Source organism: Toxotes jaculatrix, chromosome 6, assembly GCF_017976425.1.
Source record: "Toxotes jaculatrix isolate fToxJac2 chromosome 6, fToxJac2.pri, whole genome shotgun sequence".
NCBI lineage: Eukaryota > Metazoa > Chordata > Actinopteri > Toxotidae > Toxotes > Toxotes jaculatrix.
Window position 1 is genome coordinate 24,949,458 of NC_054399.1, and position 24,801 is coordinate 24,974,258.

Below are 24,801 nucleotides of genomic sequence, written 5' to 3' on the forward strand. Positions count from 1 at the left end.
TCAGTGTGTGTGTGTATGTGTGTGTGTGTGTGTGAACTGAAGTTACCACACACTAACTCTGTCACTATTTTGAGTCTGCATTGTACTGGAAAAAACTGACGTTAACACCAAACGTTTAAGACCCACGCAGGCTAAATTTGGACGACTCAAATTTTTACCTCCAGGATACTTCAGTACAGGAAACAAAGAGGATTCACCAGGGCTATAAGAGACATCTCCCAGTGGTGGTTTTGTTTTGAATTTAACACTGTTTACAAGTTGCAGACTAGTACATTAAATGTGATGTGACATGAAGGAGGTGTTGTGGTGTCTTGAAAAGCATTAATAAATGTTTTGTATGTTGTTTCATGGAGGACTGATGAGTCGTGTTTGAAACATTTTACAGTGTGAAAATCAACTGGTCAGAGAGACACTGCTCCTCAGTGACGTCAGACATTCGGTGTGTTTGACATCTTACTGTACTGTGACTGATCACCTGACATTCACCTGTGAGGGAGATGATGGAACTTAACATTTCATCATCATCATCAGTTTCTGATGATGATGACACAGTTGGATCACAGCAGGATCACAGCTGTCAGTCTGCTTGATGAAGGGTTTCTAACAGACAATAATGTAGCTGTGATCAGATCTCAGTGATTTATTAGATCCCACAGGACTCAGGTGTGTGGATGAGGGGCGACAGAGGACACAGGCTTTTCATAAACCACTGTCGATGTCCTTCCATGCAGACCGGACAAATGTGACCTGGTGTCACTGGGTGTTTTGACGATCACTACCTGAGAAATTGCTGCTATTTCTCTGTATGATGTGTAGAAAAATTTGGGTTTCTGCAGAAATGAAAGTGTGTGTTTGTATTCTTAGAACAATGTAGGTAAACAGCAGCTTTGTGTTTTTACGTCATGTTGGCAGGATGTCAGGAAGCTGCTTGGAAATCATGAGGCGTTGACAGTATCTGCTGGTTGGTTCCTGGAAGGAATTTTCTCTCTGACACAGTGACACCTTTGTCCTTTTTTGAAATGAGGATAGAAATTGTAACTACCTGCAACCACACACAATAAACCAGGTCAGCGTGACTGCGTGTGTGTATGGGTGTGTGTGTGATCTTTTATAAGCAGTAAGAGGAAACAATGTCCAGTTACCAAACAGTAAACTAACTGTAACTGTGTCCAGGAAAACCTGAGAGCTTATGCAACGTGTGCACACACACACACACACACACACACACACACACACACACACACACACACACACACACACACACACACACACACACACACACACACACACACACTAATCTCTGGTTTCTCACACTGTAAATTTTATTGGATTCATGTAACAGCTGTCTGCACCTGTGTGTTGGAGGACCTTGATGTGGTAGACTCAGCATCATGTGTCTCAGCTACAATCAGTGAGTAATTCCTAATATAATAATATAATCAGGTCAGGTGTACAGTACAGATCTGTTTTCTCATGCACACAGATTTACAGTAACCAAGCTTCTAATGTGCAGGTAAACACGTCGTCAGATTTCCTGCACAAACTGATGTCTCTGAGTAATCTGATGTTTTTCTCTGAACAGTTCACTGAGTATGTGAAGTGTAGAGAGAAGTTTTGCATTTAAAACACTTTGACTTTGGATAAACTTTTATTTTACATTGTTGTATTTGAACTTAAAAATTTTACTTGGCTAAACATAAAAGTGTATTAGGATCATGTGAATGTGTGAATTCTAATCACTGCTTCATGCAGTTTATAATCACACGTCATGATTCATATGATGGTTTTACTTTGTTTTAATTGTGCTGAAAATCCGAAACCTGAAACATAAGTGGAGTGACCTCAGCTGCTGCTCATCACCAATGAGGAAACAGACTTTTACACATTCAACCTGTTGCACCTGCGTCATCACTGATGTTCAGGCTTCACCTTATGTGAACGTAGTGTGGGAGCATCTACCCCGGCCTTTAGCACTGACTTTTCACTCAGCTGGTGGCACACGAAAATCCTCACATACACAAAATAGTTTTGTGTGTCTGTGTGTGTGAATTCATAATGATCCTCCTGTGGCTGCAGATCATGACGAGTGACGACGACCTGGGAGGGTTACCCTCTCGGCTTCATACAAACTAACAGAGAGGGAGGCTTCCTCAGATATGTGGGCCACATTCTTCTCTCTCTCGCTCTCTCTCTCTCTCTCTCTCACACACACACACACACACACACACACACACACACACACACACACACACACATATACACACACACCTCAGGAGTCAGAGTTCAGGTGGAATTCCTAGAAGTGTGCAGACAGTCCTGGTTCTTGGGTGGGCCGGCTGACAGAGGGACAAAGCCCATGCATTCAGCTCACTGCATGGTGGTGTGTGTGTGTGTGTGTTTGGGGTGTGTACCTTGGGGCTCAACTTAAGGATTTCTAGGAAAACGTTGTGGGATGCTTCCCTCCTCTGAATGTGAAAGCTGCAGCAGCTCAGTGAAGCTGCTACAGAAAAGTCACACGTGCAGAGAGAACAAGTTTCAGATTCCACACAACAACAAGTTTCAAAAAGGCTGAAGTATTTCAGAGAACAGGCTTTGGACTTGAGTGAGGTAGAGACATTGTTGATGCAAATTTGCAGCAAAGGCTACTGGATGTATTTTTCTGATAGACAATAAAGTTGTGTTTCTTCTAAGTCAATGCCCCTGAGTCATCCACTGAGAAAAAGGAAAGAATTAAAAGAGAAAAAACAGTGACTCATGTCTGAGTTTGCTGATTTAGTAGGTGTTTGTGTAAAATGTGCACAGTGTTCGAACAGACGCATCTGATGATACATGCAGTGGTGGTAGTTATCCAAACCATGTGGTTACTGTTAGAGAAAGATGTTGTTAAGGTTTAAAAAAAAAGCAAACACGGGTCAGATCGAGACAGGACATTAATACTGCTGCATGAAAATCCACTCTGCCCCCACCCCTCACCACATCAGGACACATGGCTGCGTGTCGGAACTGAACGTTAGAAGTGAACGTGAATTACAACCTGCTGAAGGGTTCGTGAAAAATCCTCCACGTGCCCGGCTGCAAAGATAGAAGAGACATTTCTTGACATTTCATCACAGATACCTGTAGAAGATTTTTGTCTCTGACCTTGAAGGAAACAAGAGCTTCATTTCATCAAACGCTACAAGCAAACAAGTAAACATGGGTTTACTGCTGCAGCTCATGTGCTTTAGTGAGTAACGTGGTGTCGACTCAGCACCTTCAATGCACCACAAACACCTGGACTCATTTAACATCAGCTGCTTATGTTTTACCTGACATAAACAGTTTGAGCTGAAACTGCAACAGAAAACGTTTAACTTCTCAAAAAGATCCCACAACAAACACACAATACACATGAATCCAGTCCCAGAATAACACAACACCTCTTTGAAACCAGACACACTCACACAGACATACACACACTTTCTCTCCTGTTTCCAGATGTTGCTGATGATGTCATTGTCTCAGGGCTTCTTCCTCAATGAATCATCACACACACACACACCTTCACACACACACTGACAGGAAGTCAAAATAACCATATCAGGAGTGTGTTTCAGACGAAAGCAGACAAACATCAGTGGTTATCAGCTGAGTCATCGTAGCGTCTTGTTTTCTCACTGTTTTGTTTTCTGATCTTCTGTCAATCCTCCTCATTGTAGGAGAAGGCTACAGCAGCTACTGCAGCTACAGCGGTAGTATTAGTAGCTGCAGTAGCAGCAGTAGTAGTGGTAGTAGTGGTAGTAGTAGTAGTAACAGTAGTAATAGAAGCCCTGATCAGCACCTCACACACCTGCAGCAGTGTAATGTGAGCACATAGAGTGACATCAACCATCAGCACTCAGATGTTTGACAAATGAATGACATTTTAGACAGTTGTGCTTCACAGCAAATATTTTACTTTTTGGTGCATAACATTAATTTGACTTCTGTGGTTACTACGATCAGCATTTAAAGCATGACCCGTTGTGTGAATCAGCAGTGGTGATGGTAGAGGAAACAGTCGATACCATGTGGAGACGCTGCTGTTAGCTTCATTTACTGCTGCTGTGAAATCAGCTGAGTCAGCTCTGACTTCCCATAATTCCTGTGAATAAAACTTTCTGGTGGATTTTCTGACACCCTGTCTGAGAGTCTTCCGGCACGAGTACAAGAATCAGAGACTCGACAATAAATGAACACAAAACAGCAGAAAATAGCAGCCATGACTCAGTAGAAACCTGCAACAAATTCCGTCTCTGCTGAGACATGGGATTCATCAGCATGTTGATCCAGGAAAGTCGGCCGCAGCCGAACATTTTTTTTTCTTCTCAAAACTTCTCTCCTGGGCTGCTGTTGCCGGGCGGGCAGAAATATTTGCTCAGAACAGATGTGTCACAGCTGGACGCCGCACGTGTTGTTGTTCCTGTCAGATAATGTACTTGAATTATTGAGCAGAGTCTGAACCTTCTGATAGCTTCGATGTTGCTTGGTGCTTGGTGATGGTGTAACGTAGCAACGGGGTTACCCCCCCCCCCCCCCTCCCCACCCCTTCACGATCGCCGTGTGTTTGTTTGCAAAGGGAAACACCTCAGAGCAGGATAGCATTACTGCTGACCTCAGAGCAGCTCAGAGAGGCAGACAGGAGTCGTAGCAGCCTCTGTGGTCGGCGGCCTTGGTGTTGGAGGATAAAGGCGGCTTTGTGGGGGCGTTGCTCTGCAGGGATCATATTGCTGGCTGTCACACTGAAATGCTTTATTGAGCACTGAAACAGTGAGCGACTGTTGGTGACAACAACATCTCCACAGCAACATGAAGGAGCCGTCATGTGATCTGAAAACATACACACGTTAACCCCTGGCTGTATGAACACAGAGCTGTGTGTGTGTGTGTGTGTTACAGTAATGAGGTTAAGTCTGCACTGAGTCACATGGTCTCATGACTCTGACAGACACTGAGACTCTGTGGGACCTTGTGGGTCCCTGTCTTTGTTCTTATCGTTTATGCTCTGTGAGCTGTTCGATCATTTTTCTCTGACTAACTTGTTTTTTTGCTTCACTTTTCTTTGCAGATACGATTTGCAAAATTACGGAAACAGACGCTGTCCTCTGTGGTGATTATTAATCCAATTATTTTTAGACTCTTAATAAAGACTGAGGCTCATTTTATATATTATATTATTATTAATTACACTGAGGTAATCGTCTGTTGTGGACAGACAAACAAAGATTTTATTTCGTCAGCATTTAAATTAAGCTCTCCAAGAGAAATCTGAAATCCCATTATGGGAAGAGGAAGTGGTGTCATCTGCATGTAAAATGAACATGTGACAGAAGGAATCTCCTCAGCCTTTCATTTTCTCTGAGCAGAGATGTTAATAGAACAGACTAGAACAGTCATGTTTTGACCCATTACAATGAGAAACCCAAAACAACCACAAAGAGATGCAAAACTACAAGAAGCAGATTCAAAACCACTGCAATCACACACAAAACGTCCACAAAGAAACTCTTTTGTGTCTCTGTCTTGCTATAGGAGTGGTGTGGTCTTTTACCTGTCCGTGCACAGGGGCCCATTTTCTCATAATCCATCCATGATAGGTGGTTTTCATCAGGATATAGGAGAAATTTAAGAGAAGTTTGTGCAGAGACTCAGACAATCTGACTTGGAAAACTCAAACAAACTTCCCACAAAAAGGTCAAAAGTTTAGGAAGAGAATAAGGAAACATGTATGCATGAAGCCCGAAGTGTCTTTAAATTTATAGGTTAAAATATGAGACAATCAAATGTTCTCAGAGTGGACAGCTCAAGTCCCTGCAGAGACTCTGAGTCTGGAGTCACAGGTCATTAGCTGGACCGTGAAAATAAGACGTGATGTTGACATTATGTAATGCATGTGATGGGTTAGTCACAGTGTCACATGCAGCCTCATCAATGCCTGTCTGTGTGAGCATGTGTGTGTGTGTGTGAACAGACAAAAGGCTGTCAGAGCCAATCAGCAGTCAGTTTGTCCCCTGCAGCTGTTTTTCAGCAGTTAAAGAGTCAGAAAACAGATTTAGCCCAGAGTATTTATTCTAGCTTAAAAATAGAAAGAGGCTGGACACAAACAGTTAACTGACACATGAACTCACCCACAGGCTGCAATTAAAAACTGCTGAACTCCCCTTTAAATACCAGCCAGGGTCTGACAGCACAGACACAGAAAACAATGAAGCTCAGTGCTGAAGTTTGAAAGCGTGTGAGTAAAGATGTTATCTTGAATGTTGACTCTAAAGTTCAATTTTGTGACTGAATATATTCATTGTCTTTCTATTTTCCCAAGAACATAATACACAAAGGAACCAGACAAACCAGCACAAAAAAAAGATGTCTTACTCCCTACAACCCCCTCCACAAAAATACATGTACAACAACATGTTCATTAGTTTGTTACACTGTCATGAAAGAGTTGAGTTCCTTCCACATCAGTTTGGTAATTTGAAATATTCTGGTATTATTAGACTGTGTGTGAGTGGCTGGACAATGGGTTACCTGTTGGATCTTGATAGTAGAATTCTAGATAAGGAAAACCAAAGAGCCTCTGAAAATCTCCAGTGGAATAGAACCATTCCTCAAACATGTGGGTCAAAACTGAAATCCAGGGTCTCGTCTGCGAGTACATCGAGTAGATTACGCAAATCCTGGAGTGTGACACCTGATAAAGATAGAACAATAAAAAATTAAAATAATGAACTCCATTTATAAAGCACTTTTCAAAATAATGTTACAAACACAAAAATCAACACTATATAAGTCAGGCCACTCAGAGTACAGAGAATGAAATAGTCTGAAATACCCAACAATAAAACTCAATGAGAAAAAGTGGGGGCAAAGCAAAACAGCAGTAAAATGCAAATAAGTTGCAAATAAGGGATTTAAAAAATTGATTTTGTGATGTATTTTACAGAGTGGTGTTTTTATTCAAACGTGGAGGTGATAAAGTTCAGAGTTGCCTCACTTCATTCACAGTATGACGACAAACCCAACGTTTTCACTCTGAGTTTACATCAGAAGCTGAAAACAGAAAGTTCCACTGACGCGTCTCGTTAAATTGATCCTAACTCGTCTTTAACGAGCGCTTTAATTGAATCGGAGACTCATCATGTGGATTAATGAGTTCAGTTAGCGTCCCTCGGTGTGTGTGTGTGTGTGTTAATGTGCTCAGACATCTGGTGTGTGTCTGCTCTGACAGCAGTGTGTTCGGACAGTTTGGCTTCTTTCACTGTTTGGTTTTTCAAAGGATTAAACTCGTTCATGTCATTAAGTCTCAGCAGCTGAGATACTTGTTCACTTCACATCTTAAACGGATTTTTTTCAAGGCTCATTAAATGATTATTTGTCAGACGTCTGAAGGAAGGAGAGGAAAGATTAAAGCTTCTTTAACTGGATTTTAATGTATTATATCTTTTTCAGAGAACAGTTCTTTCTTGTTCACAATGGAATCAAAGCAGTTCGAAGATTTTTTACATACATTTACAGGAATGTTTTTGTGAAGTACATTGTGTGTTTGGGGCTTTTTTTTTTTTAAATTTTCAGCCTTTAAACTTGGTTGACTTTAGATGTTTTGACATTTGTTCATGTTTTGAACAGTTAGTATTTCATTTCCCAGGAAATAGTAATTTAACCAACTAGTACATGGACTCAAGGTCCACATGATTCATCTGTTTGTCCTGAGCTTGGAGCCGGAGGAAAGATCACAGAGTCACTGATGTGTGATGGGTTCATCCTCTGGAGAGCAGGATGGAGATGAAGATATTCCCTGACTGTCCGGTGGATGTTCAGATATCGGATGGACCGATGCCTCCTGCAGGTCACAGTCACCAAAATAAAAGTCCTGAGGTTTTTACTGGACAAAAACTGCCAAACAGGTTTATTCCTAAAGAGCTGTTCTGTTGGTTGGCACAGCAACGAGGCAACATGTTTCTTTGTATGTGTGTTCGTACATGTGAACAGTATAAACTGGTGGAAACAGTAAAAGTAAAAACAGCAGCAGTTCACCTCATGACTCAGACGCTGTTTGAAGGTTTTTTTAAAGGGTTTTTTACAGGGTGCCCCTCACCACCCCCCTCACCCTCTAACTGCCCCATCTCACCCACCTAATACACACACATGCTGAGTTCTGACGGATTCTGGGTCATCCCGTGGTGGCAGCCCCCCTCCCTCCTTCCCTCCGCTGGCCTCCATCAGCAGCAGACCAGGGATTCCCAAACAACTCTTCGTTGCCATGGGAGACGCCATGATCCAGTTGCTGTGGAAATCCAACTCAGTTAGGGTACACACACACACACACATGCAAACACACATACACACACACACGCACACACACACACATACACACACACACACACACACACATACACACACACATACACACACACACAGAGTTCATCACTGTACTAGACACCAACTGACCGTTCACTAAGCCCCACCTCCCCTTAGTTACTGTTGCTACAGCTCAAACTTCCCATCCTGCCTGTGTGTGTGAGGTCTCTCCTCACACTTCACTTTATAACTATCATCATTAAACTTTGTCCAAACTTTATTATATATATGAATATTGAGTTCAGCTGAGTCAGTGGTGTGCTGAGTTATTCTGATGACTGCTTTCACTTCTGCTTCAGTACCTGTTTTTACAGTTTTTGACTCAACCCACCTGCTTGTTCACACGTTACCTGGATGTTTGCTGTCATCTTTTTCTACAGCGTTTCATTATTTTGTGCCTCTGTAAATATGTGGATACACTTCAATTTTAGTTTTTATTTTAACTTAATGAAAAACTATGGAACTTTAAAATGTACAAAAAGTCTATTTTGTTAATTAAAAACAAAAGTTAGATTTCCAACAATAATGTACCAAACCCAGCCTTACGCTTGCTGCAGCTGCTAAATCCTGCTTTTTCTAAAATAGTTGTCGCAGCAGCTTTACTCCTCTGGTTATGAAACATCCAACACGAGCCTCTGCTCTGCAGGGGAGGACGTAACGTTAGGAGGACGATAAACTAACATCACAGTTTTATTCAGCAGAAACAAACATAGCGCTCCCTCGCAGTTGTAGCATGAGCCGGTTTGTTTTAGTCGTAACAGTACCACTGATAGTAACTGCATTTATTACCAGACACATCCTAAGTCTTCTATCACAGCCTTCGATGTAGCCTGGTTTGACATCAGCAGAGCGAAGGCGCAGAACACGAGCCCTCGGACTGTATTCGTAACTTCGCTGGAGCTGATGTGGATCCTAATGTTAGCGGTTGTGGTGGGAGGTGGCCCCACTTGATAATCAGATTAGCTGTATTCTGACTTCAAAGCACTATTGCTGGTTTGACACAATGTTTGAGTTTCAGTTGAATGACTGATACAAAGATCCGTCAGTCTAACATGCTGTGACGGCAAATACCACAGCATTTCTATTCAAAATCAAGATAACATGAACACGAAAACCCAGATAATGATGCATTAATCATGTTATTGTTTCTTATTAATCTGTTTCTACTACGTAAAAAGGAACATTTTTATTTATGGATTTAAAGGTCATCAAAGGTCATCAGACCAGACCAGATTTTTTGAATCAGAGGGTTTTCCCACTTTTTCCTTTTTTATCAGTTACTGTTCGTCCTCTAAGTGACCAAATAAGGAATAAGGAAACAGGTTGTTGACTCACTTTGTGTGTGTGTGTGTGTGTGCACGCACGCGTGTGTGCGTGCGTTTCTGGAAAGTGTGTTTTGGACAAGACAATGTTTTACTGGAAAGATCCACACTGAGCACTAAGGGAAGCTAAAACAAAGGCAGCTGGAGTCGAGGTCAAACTCCTGAGGAATGCGAGGAATGAAGTGAACACGATTCTCTGGAATTAGGATTTCCCCTAACTCCTTCTCCCTCTCCCTCTCCCTCTCCCTCTCTCTCTCTCTCTCTGCCTGCTTCTGTTTCTGTCTGCCTCGCTGTCCCTCTCTCTCCCCTTTCTGAGTCATAGTAAAAAAGCATAAAAAATCCACAATAATCTTTAAAAACATGAACAGAACTAAAGCTGCAGCATCTGGCTGTACCTGTGGTCACACTCTGCATATGACACTTTTATATGAGATTGAATCCATCCTGTTGGACATTTCTGTCAGAGATGTTTAGTGTACATGTATATTTACTCAGGTACTGAGATACAGGTTCAGTTTTGAGGTATTTGTACTTTACCTAAGTGTTTTCATTATTTATATCAACAATGATAATACAACAATATAACATTTATTTCAGAAATGAACCAGTCTGCACAGTTAGCACAAACTTGTTCTGGTGTCAGTGCTTCTGTACTGGAACTGTCTGCTGCAGCATACAGTGTTATTCAGGCACCAGTTTGTCTCTTTCCTGTGCCCCTGTGCTCAGAGCAGCTCCATAAATGATTTTCCCAGTTCGCTGCTGAGGAACTTTGACCTGAACCACATCCAGCATCTTTGGGATGAACTGGAACAGTGACCACCCAACATCAGAGCTGGACCTCGCGGACAGGAGCACACCCCAGCAGCAGGTCCAACATCTGGTGGAGAGACTGAAACCAGACGAGTTACTGAAAACAAAAATGTGAAGCAGCAGCTCCATATATGGGCAGGGATGATGACACTGTCTGAAAAACACTGGGAGCCAATCAGAGCAGCAGATTGGCACAAGTCAGCGACATGCAGAGACCTGGATCAGACTGAGAGCACAGGACGAGCTGCTCTTTTCCTACACACACAGACACACACACACACAGACACACACACACACAGACACACACACGCAGTGCCCACAACAATAATAACGGCACAGGCAGGAACAGGACGTCACATGGAGTCAGTTCAAACCAAATCTGTGTGTCTGACAAAAACAAAGGTACAACTGAAAAAACTAACACACAAACACACCCACAGAGACACACACGCACATGCATACCCACACGCACACACATGCATACGCACACCCACACACATGCATACGCACACCCACACACCCTCTTCCCTCCATGACCTTTCCTCCCGTTTCTCTCCCGCCTTTTCCTGCTTCTCTGTAGCTCTGTGTTCCTGTGAAACACTAACCTGAGGACTGTTTGTCCTGGAAAACCATCATGTCATCACACAGGAATCCAGCACTCTGAGCTAATACGAGAGACACAACTCCCAGCTGCAGCCGCCAATGACTCCTGCAGGAAGAGACGGGGAGACCATCAGACGTCCCCCAGACGTCTCCCACCCTCTGACCCTGCAGAATGAGGAATAATAACCCATGATGTAAATGTCGCATCTGAACCTGTCAACTTTTTCCTGAACTTTCACCAAGAACCATAAACATGTTCGCTACATGTTGTTAAAATAAACTGTCAGCAGAAAGGAACAAAGTACATTTACTCCAGTACTGCATTTAGATACACGTTCCAGATACGTGTACTTCACTTGCATTTTCAGTTCAATTCAGCTGAATTCAGTTTCATTTGCATTGCACCAAATCACGACAGAACCCGACAGCATTACATGCTGATGTGTCCCTGGGCAAGACACCGAGAGGGAGGAGGGAGTGTAAGAGCAGTTTCAGGCTGTTGCACAGAGACGTTCTTACACTGATGCAACAGGCTGTAAAACAGCACGAGACACCACCACACTTCCTCTGTTCACTTGAGGCCTCATGGGAAATGTAGTGCAGACCAGTCACTGAGCATGAAATCTATCTGTGTCAAAGTCAAAGTGCAGTACATAAGAAATAGGTAAAATAAAAACATTAGAAAGGAAATTTAGTCGTAAAACTTTCAAATTCACATGAAAACTGAGAATCTGTTTAACAGTCTTATGTCCTCAACTGAGCAGCCTGTGAACCTGCTGAGGATGAGGCAGAAAAAAGAGAAATCTGAGGGGAGGGGACAGAATAAAGACATCTTTGTCCTCTGTTGTCCTGAGAAGAACACAAGCATGTCCTTAATCCTCCTCTGAGGACAGGAGGGGACAATTATGCAACCTGGTCTAACCTCAGCCTCCCCACGCTGCCTCAGTCTGGACGCCAGAAAACGGAAAATCAGATCAGAGCATCAGTCTGTGAGACACGGGACAGAAATCACAGCTTCGTTCATGGTGTACTGAAAGCAGCCTGGACCTGTTTGACCTCTGTGCTTCATTAGTCATTTGAGTGGTTTGAGCTGCTGCAGCTAAAACGAGGCACGAGTCAAAGCTCCTGAGGCTCCTGAGACCATGAGACGTGCTTTATACAGTTAGGAGACAGAGAAACATCAGGATAATACAGCTTATTTTCCCATTGTCAACTGCCTGTGACTTTTTATTGAATGAAATGATGTAGAAAATGTCAGAGGAGTTCAGGAGATGTCTCAAATCTGGCATGATGGTTCTGACAAGAAATAATGGCCTGATGATACTCATCAGTAAATCTGTACAGTTAAAGCTGTACAACCTCACAGCTCGTGTTCGACCGAGCTCTGTCATTCCTCTGTAGATTTATAGTCCTCCTCTGTCTCTGTCTAAACATCTTCAATCCTTTTTCGGACACTTTGTGTTGTTTGGTATTTAATGATTATCTCCTGCAGGACACTCATTACGTGTCCCAGGACGTCATGTACTTTAGCGAAGGCTGTCTCTGTGTGAGCAGGCCCTGTTTACCTGCAGCTAAATACAGCTGCATCCATAATCACTTCAGGATGCTGCTGTGTGAACACTTCCTGCAGGGAACCCATGGTACTCCGGTAGGAACAAATTAATGTCTGAAAAAGAAAAGAAGAAGATCAGTGCTTCAGTGAATGGAACTTTACACATTGTTCAGGCTGAGAATTTGTTCAGCATTAAACACTATGATGATAACTACTGAAATCAGAAATCAACTTAAATACAACATGTATCTGACAAAACAACACAGCACATGATAATGAGTTATAACAAAGAGTGATCACACTGTTATTGTTCTCCAGGGAAACTTCACTGCTGCTGACGCTCCATGTGTTCAGGCTGTGGAGTCGCAGACAGGCAGCAGCTGGTCCAGCGAGGCTCTGCAGACCTCGATGAGGTGGGGGGGCTCTGATGTCGGGGGATGGGAGGCAGAAGATGCCCAATTAGCAGCCAATAGTCTGTTTTTAATCAACCAGCCCGGGTCAGTGTGTGTGAGGACAGACTGCAGAGTTTCATCTTTAACATCTGTCAGTCTAATATTCAGGAGACTGCTGTTTGTCATGCTACTGTTCGTGTTTGTGTGTATTAAAACCATGTTTGCCCTCAGTCCTGAACAGTCCTGACCCCCTTCATTACCACTGACTGGGATTAACATGCTGGTGGTGATTTTATTTTGTCAGCACATGAGCATTAACTCACTCCAATGTATTTCCATTCAGGTTGCACAAAGTTTATGTTCAAACCCATGTCTCTTTGAGGAATCAGTTCTACTCTGCCACTCAGCACAAGACACTGAGCCAGGGGATGGAGAGTTCAGTTTGCAGAAAACAAAATGTCTGGACTGATCTCTGTGACATTTCCTGACCCTACAGGGCTCCAGACTGTTTCCCTGTAACGTTCAGTCCACCAGGCCGATGTACCATGTGAAATGAGGTCAGGGCCGAGACACGTTTCTATACATCAATGCTTTCCTGAAACAAGGCTGTGATTTATTTTCCTGCAGCTGGTTTGTCTCATGATGATCACACTTTATCCTCCTTGTCTCGGATTATTGAACAGGCACGTGCGCTGGAATGCGATCGGCTTTCTCCTCGTGTCGTGACATCCAGATGTCTGTATTTTGCCTGCCGACAGCTTCCTGTTCTCACCTAATGGGTAAACAGAAAAGTGATCAGACTCCGGACGACACACGGGAAAAGGTTTGAACACTGACACTGAACATCTCCTAACAAGTACTGTCAAAGTACGTCTGATTCCTCTGAGCCATAGAGCTGCATTGTGTCCAAAAAACATTAATACACATCAGAGTCACACTGTTGCACTGGGTGACATTTTCCTCCACCTTCAAACTGCATCTCTTTATTTTTTATCTTAAAACTGAATTAATTTTCCTATGAATCATGTTGGAAATAAAGAATCCAAATGGACTTTTATGGTGATAGTCAAAGGATAAATTACAAGAATATAACATATTAAGGTATTAATATTATTGTATATTGTATTAAATTCGGAGAATGGTCGAGTTGTTCTCAGTGAATACCAAACAGTATTGGACTGGACCAAAGAGGCGGACGGACACAGACTGATTTTGACTTTTACCCCTCAGGTTTGTGTCACTGAGAGGTCAGTGACATGGGGTTAAATCCCACAGTGTTTTTATGACACTCTGGGACTGACTGACCCAGTCTTTGTCCAGGTGTGTCAGGACACTGGTGAGAGACAAAACTCTCCCAGTTCTCCCAGCTCTGTCTCCAGTCCTAATGTCTTCCTGCCTTTGTCCCGGGGAGAAGTGAGTGTGCAGCAGCCTTGACTCTGACTCTGATCTCTCCTCACAGTCTGTTGTCTTCTGTTCTCCGGCTCTGCTGCTCAGACGGCGTATTGTCCTGATGTGAACGCTCGCCGCTGCTCGTCGCAGCCTTTCTCAGGTCGACTCAGGAGACACAATGGTCTTTTGTCCTGGAAACAGTGGACACTTCCTGTCCTTCTCCTTGTCCTTATCATCCAAATGCTGCACCAAAATGGAAAAAAACAGAACAGAAACACTGGGACAAAGGTCAAAACGCCTGGAAGCAGACAAAGAGCTGCAGTCTGAAATGTGCCGTTTAATGGAGGAATGAACTGACATTAAACATTCACAGCATTGTTTTATTCTTATTCTGTTACAAACCACACACACACACACAGACAGACAGACAGACACACACAGACAGACAGACAGACAGACAGACACACACACACACACACTTTACAGTATTTCCCCGCCTGATCTCACAGGAAAATCTTGCTGTGGAGACAAATGTCGCCAAACCAGGACAGAGAAAACCAAAATCATGTCTAAATATTAAATATTAAACATCTTAAATGTTCTGCTCCTGTTCCTCAGAGGATTAGCAGGAATCTTCTAATTTATATACTCAACACAGTATGATATTTTTGTTCTGGTCTGGTCTGAGAAAACTGATCCTGACTTTTTCCCACTCAAATGTACGTTTTGCTCTTGTATATTTATTTATAGGCCAAGAGTTTGTCGAGTTTAGAAATGGCTCTTTTGCTGTTCGCAGCTTCTGTCAGTTTGGTAAGTGGAGATTACGAATTATGAAGGAATGTTATTACTTTTTTCTTTCAAGAGAATCATTTTCATAACATTAAATTCCTTTCCAGTGAAATTACGACTACAATCTCAGAATTTTTGCAAACCTGTCGTCTTGTGTTTTGTAACGTTCCTCATAAAATTCACATCTTGATCATGTGATTAATGTTTTCTCACAGTTACTGTTTTCACAACATGAAATCATCACAATAGTCTTTTTTTTCTGACAGTGCGCCTCCCTCAGAATAAACCACACATTCAGGAAAGACTCTGAGGCTCATCGCATGGCAGCTCTACAACATACTGCAGTCTGCAGCTGCACCTTCACGGACACCTCACGTTCACATTAAAGGTGCTTTCAGACATGGAGCTGTCCTGGGCCTCCACCAACACTGATGTTTTGAGTGTGCCTCTGATTCTGCCAGCCTGTACCACTCAGGCTGCTGCTGTCCACCATCTGTAATCTGAGCACACAGCTGAACACAGAGCGCTGGAGCTTAAAATAGAGGAAAGGTTCAGGTGACATAAATAACACATACTGATTAACACACATACTGATTCCAACTCCATGCAACTCTAAGTGCAATACCTATGTGCAATAACTCAATTATTAGTGTGCAATATTATTGTGTATGGAAGTCACTCAACAACCTCCAGCCCATATTTATTTTACTTATTTATCTATGTATGTATATTTACTTTTTACAGCAGCTGTTCTCTTAGTTTAGTATCTTGTTTTGGCCATATTGGTCTTACTTATATTTTCTCTTAGTTCTCTTAGTTTAGTATCTTGTTTTGGCCATATTGGTCTTACTTATATTTTACTTTCACTTACTGGACTGTAATCTTGCTGTTGCTAAATGCAATTTCCCCACTGAGGGACTAATAAAGGATTTCTTATTCTTATTATTCTTATATGGTGTTATGGTGTCAAACTAATGTCCTAGGCATCTGTTGCCCCTCATCTGTCTGTTCTCTGAGGGCCAGGAAGTGAATTGTTCAGGGAAGTCAGACACAGTAAAATCAGCTCCTGTATTTGCCTGGTTTATAGTTTATGTGGTTGCCACGGTAATGCAGCGAGCTGCAGCAGCAGGTTGAAGGAGCTGAATCATCCTCATTTCAGACGGCTGTGGCACAGAGCACCCAGCATTCACCGAGCTGTTGTTGACTGCTGCTGAGCTGCTGTTGCTGCTCACAGGTATGTTTGGACAGTCAGCACACACCTGCAGAGGAGATGTGGGTCTCAGCACAGAGCATGCTGGGAGCCTGGTCAGGATGTTGTTCTGACTATGCATTTTACTCTGTAAGTCTGGATCTTGTTTGTCTTTGCAGGCTCCAGACAAGTTTCACACTAATCTGTTTTTTAAAGCTCAAAGTTTTTTGCATATTTGAAATGATACAATGATACTCACAAACACTGACCATGTAAGGCTGTGCCGCTTCAGTTTCTCTGACGAACTCAGAATCTTCTGGTTGTTTCTTGTGTACAGTCTGTTCCCCCTGCAGACTTCTGGGAAACGAGGCCTCCTGGAATGCAACAGGCCTCCGGGATCTGGACCTGGATCAGAGAGACAGAGTCTGTTTACAGCCAGCCGGGTTCAGACTCTCCTCTAACGTCTGCATCACAGAGTGAATGTGAAGTCTCAAACTGCTGCAGGTCACTGTCTGTCTTCACTGTCATCTGATGCACAAACAGGAAGTTTAAACAATGTTGTCATCTGCGTCCGCGGTACATACAGCCAACGCATCTCTGATGTCACAACTCCACACCTGTCAGCGTGTTTACATGCAGACAGGCTGCAGGTTACCTCAGGTGAGACGTCTCTCTGTCTGAGAACTTACCTGACAGCATTTCTATACCTGTTTATTCCTGAGCACACCTCACACTGACAGAGCAGGAGCTGGGGGACCAGTGTGTGAAATATCTTCAGTGTGTGGTTCTTACAGAGCAGGTTTACGACCTCATCATATAAACCACAAAAATAAGAAATATTACTGATAAAAATGATTAATGTTTAAAATCATGACCTAAAACTGCAGCAGGGAGGAGCTACAGCAGCTCCTCCACAGATCAACAGAGTCAGAACAGTTTGTCTGCTCTGACGTGGGGACGAGTTAAAAATAATACGTCCGCTCGACTAAAAATATGACTGTAAATATTTACCAGCAGCCTGGAGGATCAGCAGCTATGCTAACATGCTAATGATGGGAGTGTATTAGCAGACAATTAGGACGTCTGTCAGTGTGTGTGTGTGTGTGTGGCCTGCAGGCTTCCTCCTGCTGTTTGAACCAACAATGACTCTCAGCATTAGCATTAGCATTAGCATTAGCCTCCTCCCTGAAAACACACACAGCTGCTGCAGCAGCTCAGAATGTTTCTACTTCACCAGTCGCTGCAGTTCAGCTTACAGGGGGTGGACAAAATAACAGGAACACCTTAGAAAGTTTGTCACGACACCACAAAACTGCAGCCTGACGCTGTCAGACCATGAATGAGTCAGAGCCCAGACTCACGGAGACTCACTGAACCTGCAGGAGCTCAAGTGCATTTACTGTAAATACAAACACAGGAGCAAACAAGTTGTACCAGCAGGCTGCCTGCACACACACACACACAAAAACAGGAAGACCGCACAGAAAAATGTTTCTCCTTCTGGCCTTTGACCTCTCTGCTCCTCTGGACTTCCTGCCGACCAGTGCGTCTGCTGCTGTCAGTAACGTGGAACACAGAGACACAGGAGAGAAAAAGAATGTTTCACAGGTTGTTTCAATGGAAAGAAAGAATGAAATGTTCATTATTGCATGTGAATATGGAAACGCTCAGCCTACGGGGACATACAGGACATCAGCAGAGGAAAAAAACAAGAGAAAACACACACTGTGCAGCTCTGGAGACGTCAGAATAAACACTGACTGGATCTGGCTCCTTTTCCAGACTTCAACAAGAGAATAGAAAACTTCACCTGCACAGTTTGTTAAAAACAGTGCGAGGAATAAAACCACCACACAGAATCAGGATTTAATAAACAGGGTCCCCCCTTAAAATCCAGTGTCTCATGTCCTGGTCTCCAGGCTGTCCTCTGTCATCCTGCTGCAGATCGACTTACCTCCTTCATCTCTGTCTCTGTGGTTATGAGTCCAAACTGTGTGTTGTCCCCGACAACAGGTCTGACTGACAGTTTAGCCAGAGAACAGTTAGACCACCTGGTCCCGCTCATTTAATGAACGGCAGCAGTGTCAGCGACCGTTAGCCAATCAGACAAGCTGTGGCTCTTTGTTTTGGACACAGAGGCTAACAGCAGGATAAAGACGGCTCAGGTCCCTCTGTCCGTCCTCTCCAGCTGGAACCACACCTGCTTCTTCTTCTGTGGTGTGCAGCTTCATTCACCAGGTGAGCAGGCCAGGGTCTGGTTTCATCCGGAGCCCCGCCTCCATTCAACCTGTAGACAATTACACACCTGACCCACAGAAATAACCAACACACAGCAGTTCAACATGGCGGGAAACCAAAGCTAAATGTGACAGAAAAGCTTCCTCCTGTGTGCGGAGTTTAATGAGGAGATAATCTCAGCCCCATGTGCGAAAACCAATAGATGCTGGAACGTTTCCTCTTGGTTTTCAGGAGATCTGTATTTCTGTTGACTGTCAGCAGAAACTCTCACACCTCTGTAACAACTGAGACTTTAATGAGACAGGAAACCGATCAAAGTGATAAATGACAACCTGCAACTGAGAGACTGCGAAGTTTAGTGGGTGAGGGACAGAGCATCAACAAACAGGACCATCATGTCTCTGACATGCATCCCATCAGGGGTCAGAGCAAACAACATGGCATGCTGTTTCCTCTGAGAACCCATCCGCATGTACGCACCCCACCCATCAACCCCCCACCCTCTGTCTGCATCCTCTGCTTCACCACACATGCAGCCCCTCTTTTTATTTTCTTTCTGTTGGTTGGACATGGAGGGGAGACAAAACTAAAATTAGACTAAAATAGACCCCCGACCACCACCACAAGAGCCCCCACCCCATCCCAACACACACCCCTGCATGCCCACCCCCAAATCCTCAAACCACCAGACCCAAACCAAACCACCACCACCTCAGACCCCACCCTGCACGCCACTCCCAGTTCAGAGCGGGGGAGGGGGGCTCCAACCACAGCACATCACAGCAGATCCTGGATCTACTGAGTAAAGCCTCCATCACATCAGTCACCAGAACAGAATACCTTTATTTTTTTTTTTTTACCAGGACAGGTTCTTTCCAACCAAAGTGGCAGAAGGAGTCTGTCCAGTCAAAGAAAATAGAAAACAGGAAGTCGTATCCATTTAAATTGACCATTTTTATTGGTTGCTCCTGAAACAGGAAATCATGGAAGAGAAGGCAGGTTTTGAGAAGAGACTTAAACTCCGAGTTTGATCTGACCTCCAGAGGGACACTGATCCATCTAGGAGCCAAAAGCTCAGACTCCAGCTTTCTGTGCAGCTGTGTCTCTGTATCTTAGCTTAGAAAAGAGTAAAGTTCATTACAATGCTCAAGATGCATGGAGGGAAAGCAGTGGATGATCTGTTCACACTGATTGTCTTCAGCTCTATGATACATCCAGTCTGTCTGTGGTCCAGACTGTTGAGCTCAGTTCAATACAAACTGGCCTACACAGCAACCATAGCACATGATGATTTACAACCAATATCAGATCAGGATTGTTTACAGGGGTTTATGGTCTTTTAATAAGCTTTTCACAGTGAAGTAACAGACTGTGAGTCAGCAGAGCTCTCAGTGAGGGGCTCCACGGCTCAGGAATCCTGATTCAGTCAGTGTGAATCATTTCACTCATGAACCTGTGGACATCAAACACAATGAAGCATGAAATGCAGAGATGATGACCTGACTGAAGGTGAAAGCTGCAGAGCCGGCTGCACAGCTCGCTCCAGCTAACTCACACGCATTCACACGTTATACATACAAACACACATACACAGCAAGTTGTGAAAGCACACATGACAAGGCATGTCACAGAAGAAAATGTGCAGGTAGCGTGAAACACAAAACATCAGAGCCAAAAATATTTCCCTGAACAAACAAGGGCTGCAGGAATCTGATCCCACACCTTAACACACGCACACACATACACACACAGCCTCAGTGTGACTCATGCTGGTTTCATGAACACACACATTTGTGTGTCCTCCCACAGCAGAATTCAGGCTTTGCCCTGCAGCTGACAGACGCAAACACAACGCCACGCTGAGCCACCAAACCACACACACACACATACACACACAGCCAACGGACGACACTCTAAGCCCTGACTCAGACCAGAGCCGACCCGCTTCAGTCTGCTTTAAATAGACCGGGTCCAAATGTCAGACTGGTCTGACGCCAGACGGAGAGGAGAGACTCCGTCAGCGTCCTCAGACAAACCAACAATAAAAACCAGAGCGGAGGAGCTGCGTCTTTACATCTGCAGGCACTGAAGCACCACAACTGTGAGGTGCGAGTCTGTCAGCGCTGAGCTGGCAGTCTGAGCAGGAACCGTGCAGACTAAACATTTTCACACACTTTTCTTCCTGTGTCTTTCTGTACACGCATGAAATAAAAACTTTCACAGGTGAATCAACACCTGTGAAACACTTCAAACAGGAAGTGAATGATGCTTGATGAAGGTTTAATGGTTCAGCTCAACGTTTCCATCACTGAATTTTAAGGACAGTTTCTAAACATGAGGTGGGACTCAGGACATGAACACTGCTCTCTGCTGTAAAACATCCACCCTGACCTTTAACCTCCCACTGTTTGCTGAAAGAACACAACACAAATGTTGCTACTGAACAAAATTACTAAGGGGAACCTGTGAATATTTGGAGGCAGTGCTGCATGAACATCCTGTCCTGATGTCCAGCAGTTTCTTTGATGCATCGTGATGAAATGATATTTGCCGCTTGTCGCTCCATGTGAGGCTCCGTGTGAATGTGTTTAATCTGCTGTTTTGTTTTTTATTAAACATCAGTTTGGAGTCGTCTTAGAGATTTGACTGTGAAGCTGATATTTCAATGTCAGGGAGACAAGAAAAGGAAGCGTGAGGATGAATGAGTTCACCTGAGCTGCAGGTAAAGCTGCACTAATTACTGTCATCTTGATCATGAACAAAAGTCATAAATCCTGGCTGTTTGTTGCTGAGTCAGAGCTTCGTTTCCACACAGGCGCACCCAAAATGTCTGCAGAGCTGGAGCAGACAGGCAGATAATAAAACCCAGAGGACAGACTGTGAGCTTCAGCAGCACATTAGAGTCTGAATGCATCTGAGCTGTGTTTGTTCCTCAGGAGGAAGAGGAGCAGCTTGAGGTCATCTTCATGAAGTCAGCTCACACTTAGTTTGTGGCTCAGTCCCTCAGTCCTTTATCAAAGCTGATTCCCTCTCATTTGCTTCAGTCTTTTGTTTCAGATGAATGTTTTAACAGGATTTTTTTTTTCAACATAACAGAATGAAACTGAAGCTCTGGTACAGTAACTGTAAATGAGATGTGCTTTTTCCTGTTACATAAACAATGAAATAAAAGTAAATTTGATGATTTTCAGCTTCAGTTTTTCATTCTTACTATGATCCATATAATTTCACACATGATTTAGATTTTTCCAGATTAGTATTTTTCTTGACAGTTTTCTTTTAACTTTTTGATGTTTTTTCCTTCTTTTCTGAATTGATCCTAAAATCAAACAGAAGACTGTTTCATGGGTTTGCTGTGTCATCTGTGGGACATGACCTCTCTGTGTTCAGGCTAAACACCTGTGCTCGTTCACCTGAGGAGGTGTGAAACAGCCAGAGACAGCACAGAGGTCACAGAGGTCATGACCCCAGAACTCCCAGCATGCTGAGCGGGCACCACTCACCTGTCACTGTTTAACACACACACAGAGTCCATGCCCTGTCAGCTGATTAGTCAGTACTGCATGATGGGAAACTGTCTCAGTCGTCTCAGCTAAATGATGATTCTCATAATTAGTGTGTTAGTGAGAATCATGTAAATCAGGCTCTGGTTGGTGTCATTTACTTTTTCAAGGTTTTTGCATTTGCTTTTATTATTGTTGGTTTTTAATTTGTTGCCTTGTGTGTGTTATTATTGTTGTTAGAAGTGAGACTTTTTGAGTTTGAGGTGGTTTGACCGGTTTCTGTCAGAAACTTAAACGTCCAGTGATGAAAATTCTGCGCTTCAGAGTCGACACCTCTGTGTTTGCAGTTTCTCGAGCTCTGAAGGACTCGAGGTGTGAATTTGCCTCCAGCTGCTGACACTGCTAAGGGTGAGGGGTCAGCAGGTCAGCGGGTCAGCTGGAAGAAGCATTATCAGGTCTGTGCTGTCCAACACTTCAGAGGTCACTTATACTGGAACATTTAACCTGAGTCACTTAATTCATGAAGGAACTAATCATGAGGTTAATTCTACAAAGAGAAGCCAAATAAAAAAAACTTTAAATAAACAGAGCGTACGAAACATATAACGTGAAACACAGCAAACATTTAGAGCTTTTATGTCCAGAGTAAAAACCCAGAGTGGGGAGATGCACAGACTTCAGGAAGACTGAATGGGTCAGACAGAAGGTTTTCACAGGAACAAACTGGATGAAAAAGCTCCATAATTACACCAAACCACTGGACGTCTCAGTGTCTCGGTGTCTCAGTGTCAGCTGTGTGGACAGAAGAATAAACACAGTAAGAGTCAGAGCTGGAGGAGCATGTGGAGGTTTCAGCAGTGAAATGTTTCTGTTCAGTCTGAGTCTGCAGACTGTCGCACAAACATAAGGTCTGCACATATAGAAACCCTGTGAGAGAGAGGGAGTCCAGAGATTTACAGACGCTTCAACAGCTGCTGCTGAGGGTTTCTGGAGGACGGGGTGCTGAGAAACCAGGACAGCCCCCGTCCCCAGACTCCCTGCTGCTGCTCGCTGACCTGCAGGACGACAGGCGCCTCAGTCTGTCCCAGTTTTCTCCTGAAATCTTCTCTCTGCTGCAGAATGAGCTGTTTGTATTATGAGTTCCTGTGAGTTCCGCCAGCCTTCACTGGCTTCTTTGGTGTGTTTCTTGGTGTGTTACTTGGTGTGTTACCTGTTCTGTTACTTGGTGTTTGAAGCCCTTGTTTTTTCTATGGCTTTGTATATTTTGACTGTTTTGCACTGAGGAGTGTGAGACAAGCTACTCTGCAATAAACCTGTTTCTGATTGGCCTGTTGATGATCATCATGTACAAACAGCTGGACTGAGTAAACAGATCCATCCATTATACCACCTCACACCCCAGGCCTTCATCACATGCTTTTAGTTTTGCTGTACTGAATATCCGTTCCCTGACCAATAATCAGTTATAGTTATTACTACTTCCTCTCTCCTTCCTGAATTCTCTAATCACAGTGAACAGACCAATCAAAGTAAGTTCACTATAAAATTTTCAGTAACTAGCTCCCAGTGTCATGTGACTTCCTGTGGTACACTGTGAAACAGAAGACAGGAATTTACTGTGCACAAACACAGTAAACTACTGTGGCTGCCACGGGTATTTTTTGTTTTAGTTACACAGTGTTAGTGCACAGATGTTTTTTTTCTTTTTGCAGTGTAAGAATGTCTTGTTGACTTGTTCAGGTAGGTGTTGATGTGAACTGATATAGCTGAAGAGACCTCAGTAGGCCCCTCAGCCACCTTTTGAGCCACCCGCAGTTTGTGGTTTGGGTTGCACAGAAGAGGAGTGTGACTGTATCTAACATTTTTAATCCCTGCCGTGTGTCTGAGTGTTGTGTCTGTGTGAACTCGGACGTTCCTGAACTGTCAGTGTTGTCACATGCCTGCAGCATTCCTCACATTCCTCTCTGGCTGCTCGGGAAGCAGGAATGCAGGGCAGTGGCAACACCCAGAAAACCGTCCTCCGGGAGCAGCAGCAGCAGCCTGCGCTCGCCCAGCCGGCTGCAGCTCGGCCATGAAAAGAAAATCCATTTATGGAAAAGATTGGATGGTTGATGAAGCCTGCAGCCTGTGATGTGGAGACAGTGTTTGACATTTGGTCAGCAGCAGCACCCTGAGAGGAGACGGTTTAACAGCTCTGCAGGGAAAAGGAGGGAAATCTGCAGACAGAAAATGGTTTCTGGATCAGTGCAAACACTGGGACAAAGGGAAAGTCCTGGGAAAACTGTCTGAAAAACAAAAATATTGTAAAAACGACTGATTTCTGAGTGAAGTCTGGTGGAAACACCTCTCAGACGCTTGAATCACTGTCTGTAAATGTTGTGTATGAGTCAGTCTGTGTGAATCCAGCCTGCAGACTCTGTGTGGTCCCCCTCTGGTTTCTGCAGAGACGGATTAAAGTCTGCAGTTTGGGTTTACCACATGTCTGGAGCCAGAAAAGCCTCATTTAGGCAGAGACGGGCGGAGTCAGTGTGGAGCTGAGGTGGAACAAACGACCACAGCTCGGTCTGATAGGCTCCGATTCAGTGTGACTTTAATGAAACTGTATTTTTTGTTCATGAGGCTGTTTCAAGTCTGCATA

The 24,801-nt window shown here is 43.7% G+C and overlaps 1 long non-coding RNA gene across 1 annotated transcript; it reads left to right on the top strand.

Annotated features, from left to right (window-relative positions):
* Positions 1 to 16,265: 16,265 nt before the first annotated feature.
* LOC121183679 lies at positions 16,266 to 21,729 on the top strand. The gene is made up of 3 exons (XR_005894218.1): positions 16,266 to 16,467; positions 16,760 to 17,082; positions 21,476 to 21,729. It is a non-coding gene; the product is annotated as an uncharacterized LOC121183679 (long non-coding RNA).
* Positions 21,730 to 24,801: the final 3,072 nt, after the last annotated feature.